This window comes from Anomalospiza imberbis, chromosome 8, assembly GCF_031753505.1.
Source record: "Anomalospiza imberbis isolate Cuckoo-Finch-1a 21T00152 chromosome 8, ASM3175350v1, whole genome shotgun sequence".
Taxonomy (NCBI): domain Eukaryota; kingdom Metazoa; phylum Chordata; class Aves; order Passeriformes; family Viduidae; genus Anomalospiza; species Anomalospiza imberbis.
The window spans coordinates 31,641,989-31,653,292 of NC_089688.1; positions in this window are offsets into that span (position 1 = coordinate 31,641,989).

The window sequence follows — 11,304 nt, forward strand, 5'->3', positions numbered from 1 at the left end:
GTACGTAGTGAAATCATGTGTGATCTGATTGCAAATGTGTGATTTTCCTGTAAATAGTTTTGCCTGGTTTTGCCATCAATGTTTATGGCAGTACCGTGTTGTGATATTTTTTAAATTTTTTTAATGCTCTTAAATTTTGAATGATATGACCAGCACCCTCTAATTTTTTAAATACAGAGAGAAAGGGATACCGAAGATCTCATAATGATCAATTTCCAGGACTAAAAGCCTTTCAGAACACAGAACCCATGACAGACTTGAAAAGTCAGTCAGTGAAGGAGGAGCCAACCCTCTCTGGGCGCAAAAGACTTTTCAATTAGCCCTGTGTGTTTAGAGGTGAGGTGAGGGGCCACCAGAGGTCTGGGTGGCCTGGCCAAGGTCAGGAGCTCTGCAGCACCATCAGCTCTGTTGACCTTCTGGAAAACCTTTCTGGGCACCCACTGGACATAACCTTTAGCCTTCATCAAGCTGTTGCCTTTAATACCCAAGACTTTTATTTTATATTTTATTTTATTTTATTTTATTTTATTTTATTTTATTTTATTATTTTATTTTGTTATTTTATTTCATTTTATTTCATTATTTTATTTTATTTTATTTTATTATTTTATTTTATTCTAATTTTATTTTCAAATGGGAGATGGCACAAATCTTTTTGGCCATCTTAAAAACTATAAAGATATCGCACAGTGGCCAGATAGGAGCAGAAAATGTCCTTGGTGTAACCTTATCAAAGGAAATGTTGTTCATACAACATCACCACATTATCCTGAGCTCTCACAAGAGGCAGAAAGAGGGACACAGGATACAGATGGAGACATAGATATGGAGATACATTCAGGTCGAATTCATCCTATAAAATTTTGGCCTTTTACATGCCAAAACAAAGCAAAAAAATTGTTCTTATTAAATATAAATTAAAGGGTAAGCAGTGGAAAATAGGTTGTTTCCAAATCTTTCCTTTTTTCTTCCTTCTTTGAAACAGACGGTTCAATTCTCTGGGAGCAGCAAAGTTCAAGCTCTCATTTCCCACTGTACATTTCCGTGTTAGTGCCTCACAAAATAGCAGTTCATTTCTGGAAATCCTATTACTGTCCACACTCAAGCAGCAACTTTAACAGATACATCTGTTACCTGGCAGCTTCTTCCTACACAACTCCCACCTCTGAGAGTTAAAGCTTATAGTTTTAAAAGGAAAATTGAAATAGGCCAATTTTGAACACTGCACATTTTGGGGACCGGGGGAGAAAAAGAGCACATGCCACTGTCAGCTACGAGAGCCTCATCTCGCCTTGCTTTCGGGTCTGGGCAGATAGGGAAAACAGAGTGGTGCATTATCATTATCTCAGAGATGTTTATTTGGTGTGTGGACACTCAACCAAAGAACTAATGCAATCAGAAAGTTAAAATATATGGGCTGGAAATACAAATTCATTAGACGTACACAAAACGTATGCTGCAGTGGATCTGTCGTTTAAATTAGATTTTGACAATTATATGGATGGTCTGGTTGAGATGACATACGATTTGCTCACTTTGTGCCATGATTTAATTATTGCAAAAGATGTGTGGAGTTAGGACCCTGTGGTTCTCTCGTGGCCCTGAGCTCAAGTGGGGCTGCTCCATCTGTCATACTTGGTGTTTGCTGCCTGGAAGATTTTTGTGTGTTTACATATAGATACATACATATATATGTGAAATATATATAATTTTATATTTTACCATGGAATTAGTACGTGCCGGCAGCCAGGGGAGCTGATGCAGATCTTTCCACTGACCTCAGCAGGGCTGGGCCTCGCTCCTTCCCCGCGCATCGCCCTTGAGGTGCTCCTCATGGAAACCACGTATTTTGCCATTCTGGATCCAAAGCAGAGCCAGGTGCTCCCCGGGCTGCTCCAGGTGCTTTTTACCTGGGCATGAGCACAGCCATCCTTTTCCTTGCCATCCTGGCCCAGGAGAAGGATGTGCTGGGTCTCCATCTCCTCTCTCTTGGGACGCTGTGCTGGTCCTGAGCTCCGCATTCCAAATTTGCAGAAACATCTTCTCCCTCCCCACCATCCTTCCAAGGGACATCACCCGTGACACCCTGCCAGTTACTGGTGTGTCACTCTGGGAGTTAGGCCAGGCCTGTGTGAGGATCTCCAGATGTTCCTCCGAATCCTGGATGGAATCATTGCTCTGGTGGAAACCCTGCTGGTACCAAGAGGGTCTCAGCTCCTCCTCACCCCAGCCTTGCTCTTGCCTGATGTTCATGAGCAGTATTTATTCATACTTCTAACATGCATAAAAAATGCAGCATCAAGCATGAACATTTAGGCAGAAAAACGATGGTGACTTCTCTGTCTGAGCGTTGAGCACATATTAAAACCCCCCAACTATTAAAATGGAAGCATGATTTGATAACTTCTTGCAAATGTAGTAAATGCCACTTCTTACAAATGAACACTAGCAATCAATTTAATTTCTCAAATAAAATGATTAAATTGCCGTTATTGTGGAATCATTATTTTATTGCTGAAACCTTTTAAAATGTTAATTATTGTGCCCCTTCAAAAGCTTTCATCTTGCCTGACTTTGCTCTTATAGAAAAAAGTGTCTCCTGGTTGTGACTTGCAAATTGAATGAAAATTCATGCTTTACCTTTCCACTCTCTCTCTCTCTCTCTTTTTTAACACCTGCAACTGTTCTCCTTAGCAGTAATATTTATATGAATTTAACTTTAATTTTTCTCTGCTTTCATCTTCTGAATTAGTCAGTATAAAGCATGGATCACTCCTTCTCTGCTGCTTTCCTGTTTATTTGCTTTAACAATAGATTCATTAACTAGATTTTGGTGCTCAAGCTATGCGGACACATCCATTTCAAAGGAGGCTTTAATGGCATTTCATATTTTTCTACATTAAGGAAGATTAAAGTATATTACAATACCCTTTACTGCTCTATTTTCTTCATTTTAGAAGTGGTCAGTTTTTAAATTTTTTTCCCTCTTTCTTTCATCTGCAGTGTTCAATAAATTGTCCAGGCCTTTCAGATGATAGTTACAGCAAATTGAGTTCCATATTACAACTCTGAACCATTGTTTAGCCCATCATCAGTCAGATAAAGCACTCCTATTCACACAGGACATCAAAAGAACAAATATATGTTCAAAGTGGCTAAAAAGATTACTGTGACTTGGATATATCATTTTGTTAATTGTTAGTGATTATTCTGCTGGTCTAGAGGTGGTGAATTTGCTGACTCTGAGCTCATGCTTGTGATGTAATCAGAGGGGAATATATAGAAATTCACGGCTGGAAATTACACCATTCAAAAAGGGTCAGGTCTGTCATCTTCTAATAGCTGGAGGTGGACTAATAGCAACATTTTAATAAGAAGGAAGATGCAGGCTGATGTCTTCATCTCACACGTGTGAAAGGCGTGAAGCGCCCCGGGGAATTTCAGCCGGGCCGGTGCTCAGATCAGTCTGAGGGTGTTGGTGGGTGCTGAGCCAAACTCAGCCCTGGTTGGGCTGTGCCTGGACCTGCCCCAGTGAGAATTGGGGCTGTTGGCCAGGTGGGAATGGCTGAAGTTAATGCTTTTGGTTTGTGTGTGTTTGATGCTTTCCACTCGGAGCTGTCCCCTGGAAATCGCTGGTGGTGTCTCAGTGACGCCCAGCACTGGTGGTGCCTCACACGGACCTGATGTGGCTGTCCCCACAGCTGTGATGGGGAGGTGTTTTCGAGGTGAGACACAGAGATATAAAACCTGACACCCTCCAAGGTGCTGAGGTGACTAATTCACAGGCTGGAGAGAAACACCCAAGAATCTGTCCCTGAGTTAAACACCCAGAGAAGGAAAAAAAAAATAAGCCCACCTGAATTTCCAGCTCCCAGGCACTCGTATTTTCCTCTTCCACCACTGACACTTGAGTATCTCAATAAAAGCATGCATATTTGCAGGATCTAAAATGAGCACTTTGCAGATTTCTGCTCTTCAATGTTAATTTCGGGAATCTTGCAAATGCAAAAAGCTTAAGGATGAAATTTTGAACGGGTGCTGCCTGCAATTGCAGGCTGCAGTTCTTTGCTTGTGTGTTTTACCCTGCACTGGGTAAAATGGAAAGGCAGCACTAAGAATGCCTGAGCATATGAAAGGCTGGAAGACAGATTTTCCAACAGAACAATTGCAGGGTGTAGGTTTTAGGCAATAAGCAGGTAGCCTCGTTCTCTCAAAAGAAGAAAGAAAATAATGGAAAACTGTAACATTCATTTGGAGGCCTCAAAGGCATAAAAAACCCAATTCCAACTGTTATAGGTCCCTGCAGGAGTCTACAAAGGAACTAAGCTTTTTAAGTAAGAAAACTAGATTTTGGCCCAGAGGGCCCTGTCATTGCTGCTTAATAGATGAAACTCTTTTGATACAAATATGCTGTTTACTTCTCAGCTTCAGCTTTCATAAAATATAACCTTTTTATGATTTACGACCCCTGAAAAAGTGCAGGATGGATTTTTAGCTCTGAATTGGTTGAATGTCAACAAGAAAAATATAGATAACATATAGAAATAGCAGGGTGTTAATGCCACACAAAATGATGAAATTATTTTGGTTTAGAAAAGTTAAGTTTGTTCTTAAAGTTTTTTTCTGAGTGAAACTGAGGAAAGGGTTTGCTGGTAAAGCCGCGGGAGGCTTTGCATGATGCAAAATATTATGGAAGGTTTGGATTGGATATTGGGCAGGAATTGTTCCCTGGCAGGGTGGGCAGGCCCTGGCACAGGGTGCCCAGAGCAGCTGAGGCTGCCCCGGGATCCCTGGCAGTGCCCAAGGCCAGGTTGGACACTGGGGCTTGGAGCAGCTGGGACAGTGGAAGGTGTCCTTGTCCATGGCAGGTGGCACTGGGTGGGATTTAAGGTCCCTTCCAGCCCAAATCATTCAGAGCTTCTCTGCCTCCTTTTTGCTCCAAGACAGCATTTGTTTGCCTGGAGATTGTAAAAACAATGACACAGAACTGAGATGTGGCTTCAGGAGGGAAGAACTGTTCTGTGTGGCTGGCGACACCTCAGGTATTGGCCCAAACTAAGTTTTACTCAAGTGATCTCTTCAGATTCATTATTTTAATGGGAAATTACAGTTTAAAGATATGTTCCAAAGCTGATTTTTATAAAGACTCTTCTTATTTGCAGTGATTATCAAAATAAAACCGAAATTATCAGAAGTGGTGTAATCTCCCTTCTTTATTTGCCCAAGTTATTTCCTTTCCTCTTGATAACCACATTGATGCCTATGGACAAGTTGTAATATCTAGACATGTTTTACTATATTGGCCAGTGATTAAAAAGAAACACAAATAAAATGTACCTGTTGTGAAATGAAAAAGAAAGTACTGGAGCTTTGAAGACAGACACAGATGTAAAGATGAGAGAATAATTGTTGCCAAGAGAATCGCACTTTTTTTTCCCCACTGTTTTCTCTTTGTGTTATCTTTTTTGCAGCTTCTTTGCTTGGCATTAACAATGTACTAGTTTTTCAGGTGGCTTTTCTCGTGTTGTTTGTGAACCTGCTGAACAACAACACAAAAAAAATGTTGATTTTTCTGGATGCTTGGGGAAATAGCCTGATCCCAGACAAATTGCCCGGGAAGTCTCAGAAATGACTTAGCCTGCCACAGAGGCAAGGTTGTAAAAATTGAAAAGGTTTTCACTTTTGACTCTTCCAACTATTGCAGAAAGAGACATTTTCTGGTGTATGGTCTCAGAAAACTGTCACCGAGCAAATTAAAATAACAAAAATATCCATCTGTGAACCTTTACACATCCAGCTTTCCTGCCCTGCTCTATCCCAGGGAATTAATCAGCCAGGGTGTGCGTGGTGTGCTCAGCAATGGTGGTTGGTACCCAGCAGCTGCAGGGCTTTTACAGAAAATATTCCCAGGTACTGGTGCTGGAAAACACAATATTCCACTGGTCTGGGAGCTCCCTGCTCTGTGTTACAGAACAGAGGAAGGGAAATGAAATGGGTAGAAGGGCATGGCAGAGGCAGGGATGCTGCAGTATTGTCTGTCCTTCACAGCTGCTTACACAGCTCTGGGGGATTTCTGTGGGGTCTGAGCGCAGCTAAACAACCTGGAGCTCTGATTCCCCAGTTCTTGGTGCAACCTGATGGACTGGGAGACCAAGGCTGCCCAGGACAAGATGTTCTGCCTGAGAATTGTCCATGGGACATCTGGGATCCTGTCCTGGAGCAGGGAGCCTCTCTCAGTTTTAACTCCTAGTCATGAGGCTTGACTTATGAGGCTTTCAGCCACCATGGGGTGGTTGAAATAAGCAGGATGAGCTGTCTCCTCTCCTTCACTGATTTCTATAAAGCCTAGAAGGTTTTAGGCACGTGGCTGAAGTTTAGTGTGTGGTTGAAATGTTTACCTGGGTGCCTCTGTCCATTTTCCATCAGCCAATCAGGCAATACCTGCACAGAACTTTGACAATCCCATGGAGGAAGAGGAAGAAGGGAGGAAGACAACCTCCTGGGCATCACCCAGATGTTCAGAGTTGCTTGGGTACACAAGCAAGGCAAATATTTGCCTGAGGGGGATCTCTGAGAGCACCAAACCAAAGAAATGCTGCAGGTCTCTTGGAGATGAGAAGTACAGAAAACTTCAGCTAAAACTAATTTAGAAACAGTAATTTCCATTAAGAATACTTTTTGAGCTTTTCACTTCAGCTGTTTCTCATGGATTGGTCTCTTCCTTAAGTGTGTATACTAATGAAAGTAAGTAAGTTTATCTATTCTATTCTATTCTATTCTATTCTCACTGGAGAGGTGTTGGTGACACATTTTTAACTGCAGCAGTGCACCTGATTTGTCCCAAGCTTTTGAACATGGACAGACACATTCATGGGACATTACAGTCAGCAGCAATATGTATGAGCTTGGATTGCATTCAGCCTGGAAATGACCCGCACCATGAACCCTATCAGCAGTACATTTGCACACATATCAGCCTTGGAGCTCTGAAAGCAAGAAGGAATTCTGCAGCAGGGTGGTTTGTACCTGCCTGGGTAAGAGAAGGACAGAAAATATCACTTGTTCCTTACAGGGTCAGTCTTGTCCCTGCTGCCAGCCTTCCTCAGTCACCTCCCTTCCATGTCTTCCTCTCACACTGACTGAAAATCTTTTCTGAGGTTGTTTGGGAACTATTTGTGAGGAATGGGATTTTAGGAACATGCAGTTTGCTTGCAGTTATCCATGTGAGAGTTCAGAGTCTGGCCATTACAAGGCTTTTCCAATGGATGTGCTGTAACCAGGATCACCCATTGCTCTCACTCACCCTCAGCTCATCCACAGGCTGCTGGCAGAGAGCAGGATTTAGCTGCCATGCACAACCCCAAAGCCTGTAGGGGATCAGGCATTGTTAGAGTATTTCCCTTTGATGCTAGTTTCAGGTACAAATCATAATATTGGCAGGTGGAGCAAGTGATCCTCCCTTGGGTTTCCATGGAAGAGTTGCAGGAAAATTTACTGAATCACAGAAAAGTTACCACCTTTTTTATCATTAGGAACTCATCCATAGCTATTTCAACCTACCTTTCCCAAAGTGCTTTCCTGTATCTTCAAGTAACCAGCTGATTCTAATATTTACACCCAAATGATGTTTCACCTTCCCTTCAGTCCTTTTTATTCCCCTTTTCCAGTGTATAGCAATTTTACCCGGTAATTTGAAGGTTCCTTTCCATTGGAAAAATCTCTTCTTAATAAGGATTCAGCAAAAACCTCATATCTAAAAGCTGAATGCCAAATGGCAAATCTGGTGCTGTGATTAATTGGTACCGGGGGTGTTAATTTTACTTGGGGAGCTCATTTAGCTGAAGGCCCTGTGCTTATGTCCCGCTCAATGGCCTTTGGAAAAAGAGAATTTACTTTACTTGTCTGCTTTGAGGATTTCTGCTAGAAATTTGGTAGTGTTTCATTTTCAGGTGGAAAAGCAAAGGACTATTCAGATATTCTCTTGAAGCTGTTCTGAAAAGTGGCTCATAATGACAGAATCATAAAGGTCACACGCTATTTTCTTTCCATAAATCTGGCAGTGGAAATATTACAGGTTTTCCTGGTTTTTATCCTCTCTCTTGCTGCAGTGAGGGTTGTCAGATTGGGTTTGGCTCCTGTTCAGTTCCAAATGTTGGAAATAAAATGCAGAGCACCTTTTCATTAGAGACTCGGACTGGGAATAGCAACTGGTGGGAGAGAAGGCTTATTCCAACAGGGATGGGTGAAGAGGATCCTCGTAATTCATTGGAAAGGGTTCCTTAAACTTCAAGGAACGTGAAGGATGACAAAACCTTTGCAGCCAGCCAAACAAGGTGAACATAAAATTTGGTCTCGAATTTTTGGTCCTGAATTTTTGGTGCTGAAATTTATTTTCTACTGAAATAAACTCAAAGTTATAGGAGTGTGTGATCTGCTAAATCCCCGTGACCTGGCACTAATAAACACCAACAAAATGAGTTTCATAGAATTACAGAATGGTTTGGGGTGGAAGGGATCTTAAAGGTGATTTAATTCCCACCTTTGCCATAGGCAGGGACACCTTCCACTATACCAGGTTGCTCCAAGCCCTGTCCAACCTGGCCTTGGACACTTCCAGGGATCCAGGGGCAGCCACAGCTTCTATGGGCACTCTGTGCCAGGGCCTGCCCATCCTCACAGGGAACAATTCCTGCCCAAAATCCTATCCAACCCTGCCTTCTTGCAGTTTAAAGCCATTCCCCTTCTCCCATCACTCCAGATCTTTGTTAAAAATCTCTCTCCAGCTCCTTGTTAAAAGTCTCTCTCCAGCTGTGTTGGAGACCCTTTAGGTGCTGGAATGTGCTAAAAATTCCCCTGGATGCCTTCTGGATCAAACTGAGGGAAGCAAGGACTCCATCCCTGCCTTTTCATGGACTATGTTTTTCTTTGAAAAAATAAAGGAAAATAAACTAAATAAATGGCTTATAAAATGTTGCTCCTGCTATCTGCCAGAAGTCCATATAAAATCAATCAGGCTCCTTGTTCTGGAATAATGTCTGTTTTTCCCTGGCTTAGAGATGGTTTATGAATAAGAAGAGCTGGTGTTTACAAGGGTGTGAGCGTGGAACCAGGGTGGGGTTTAAATTTCGAGCATGATAATGACCCCTCAGCAGCTCCCAGCTTAGAGACCCAAACACAACACTCAGAGTGTCTGTGCAGCCCAGGTTCATGCCCTGCCCAAAGCAGGAGGAGCACTGGGGTGAGGGTGTCCATGGAGGATTGATTGTTCTGCAAGAGCTGGTTGGGATTATTTCTCCAGACAGACAACTTCTAAATCTGACTTTTCCTGAGTGTTGAGACTACATTTGAGGCTGGTTGTGTTTATGTGAGTGAGTGTGAGCAAATGGCTTTTGGCAGGAGGACAAGCCCCCTTTGTCCCTGACACAAACCTGGCCAGAACGTGGGGTTTTTTCACATGTAGTTCATAGCCAAGATAGTGAAATCTGCCAGATTTATAAATTTACTGGTCAGAGATGGAACTGGGTCAGTATTTAAAGGTAATAACTGAGATCGAGCCTATAAAACACAGCATAGTTTGCATTTTTAGGTCAACTTGACCTTTTTTGTAGCTGTGGCCTTGTTACAAGTCAATTGAGCTCAGTGTCCAGTTTATTCAATTCCTTCTGTGATTTGAGTTAACATCCATGCTATTCATGTGGACCTGGTTAGTGACAAAGAGCTGCATTAATCTGGAACCTTAACTGATATTTCTGGGACTGTGATATCTGATGTAACACATTAGTAAGTATGAATGGAGATCAACATTTTGTTTTGGAGGAGATGTCCTATTTTTGTCCTTTGTTTTTGCTTTTTTCTGTATTTCTCAGCTTTAACTGTCATGTGTTCATTATTTTTATATGTTTAAATTCTATAATTTGCTTAAATTTATGTTTATATATGTATATTTATTGTTTTTATATACACGTTTGCTTATATTTATATTTATGCCCAAGAATGCACAGTTTAGTAAAAGATAATATTTTTGACTCAAAAGGATAATGTCTATAATTCACAGAGCTCTCTGTAAAGAAGTATTTACTAATATGGGGCAGTACCTTAATACTTGGGGAAAAAAAAGATGATGTGTTTGAGTCATCCCAAGGGAATCACACTTATTTAATACCAAGAGTGAATTTGGTCAATTTTTTCATGGCTGTTTTTGAGCCAAAGCAAACATCCCAAAATATTTGCTCATGGAAGAAGGCCAGGTGAACTGCACAATCTGTCTGAAGGTTTTGCTTAGTTTTGCTTTGGGGGATCAGTGACATCACCAGGTCACAGGATAAGCTCTAGTGATGCTGTAGTTCCTGTTAAACTCTGTTAAAACCAGTGTGAACTAAACATTTGCAACCCAGCCAAGGACGTGTCAGGTTATTTTTATTTTTTCAATCATTCCCCCACATTTGTGGAAATTAAACAATCCTTTAATATGAAATCATGGTTAAAACTTAATGAAATCAGTATGTATTACCCATGTTTCACCACTGCAAGTCCATTCCTGATAATGAACTAATAGAAAGTGTGAGACTCTTCTGTTGATTGTTTGCTGGCCTGGGGAACACAAGCAAGGTCAGCCTCAGTTCAATGCCCTGCACAATTACCACGCCTGGTGTCACTAATTGGCATTTTAACGAAGAGATCCTGGGTAGGTTTTAGTCCACTCCAAAGCTGGAAGCATCATTTCATCAGCAATGGTGCCACCCTGGTGTCCTCTCACACACCAGCATTTCCTGCTCACCAGGGCTAACCAAGGTAAAACCCAATTTCCGCACAATTATAATTTAAACCCAGGTTGTCTGTGGCTCTCACTCTCACAGTGCAATGGGGCATTCATAAACGAGATTAAAGCAGTCAGTGGATCACAGATCTCTCACATTCCTTTGCACTGATATCCTGGAAATTTTAAATTTATTTCAGGCAATTTCAGGGCTCACTTGTAGAGTAGCTGGAAATGCTGCTGTGGCAAAATTGACAAATAACTTACTCTGAGAATTTCCAGTTCTCTTCTGCTGTTGTTATTTCCTGTTGGACTGAGACCTACAATCACTTGCATGTGAGAGTAACAAGCATCTTGCATATATTTACTCTCTCTTGGAAGCATTTGCAGCTTGAGGTTTCTAGAGTAACTGCAGCTCAGGCAGGATTTTTGTTCTCTTTGCAGGGAAAGTGCTTAATTGTGGGCCTGAATCTGGGCCTTACAGTAGAAATAATATCTGTATAAAGGAAATGCTGAGATGAGTAATAAAGAGCAATCTTCCTGTGAGT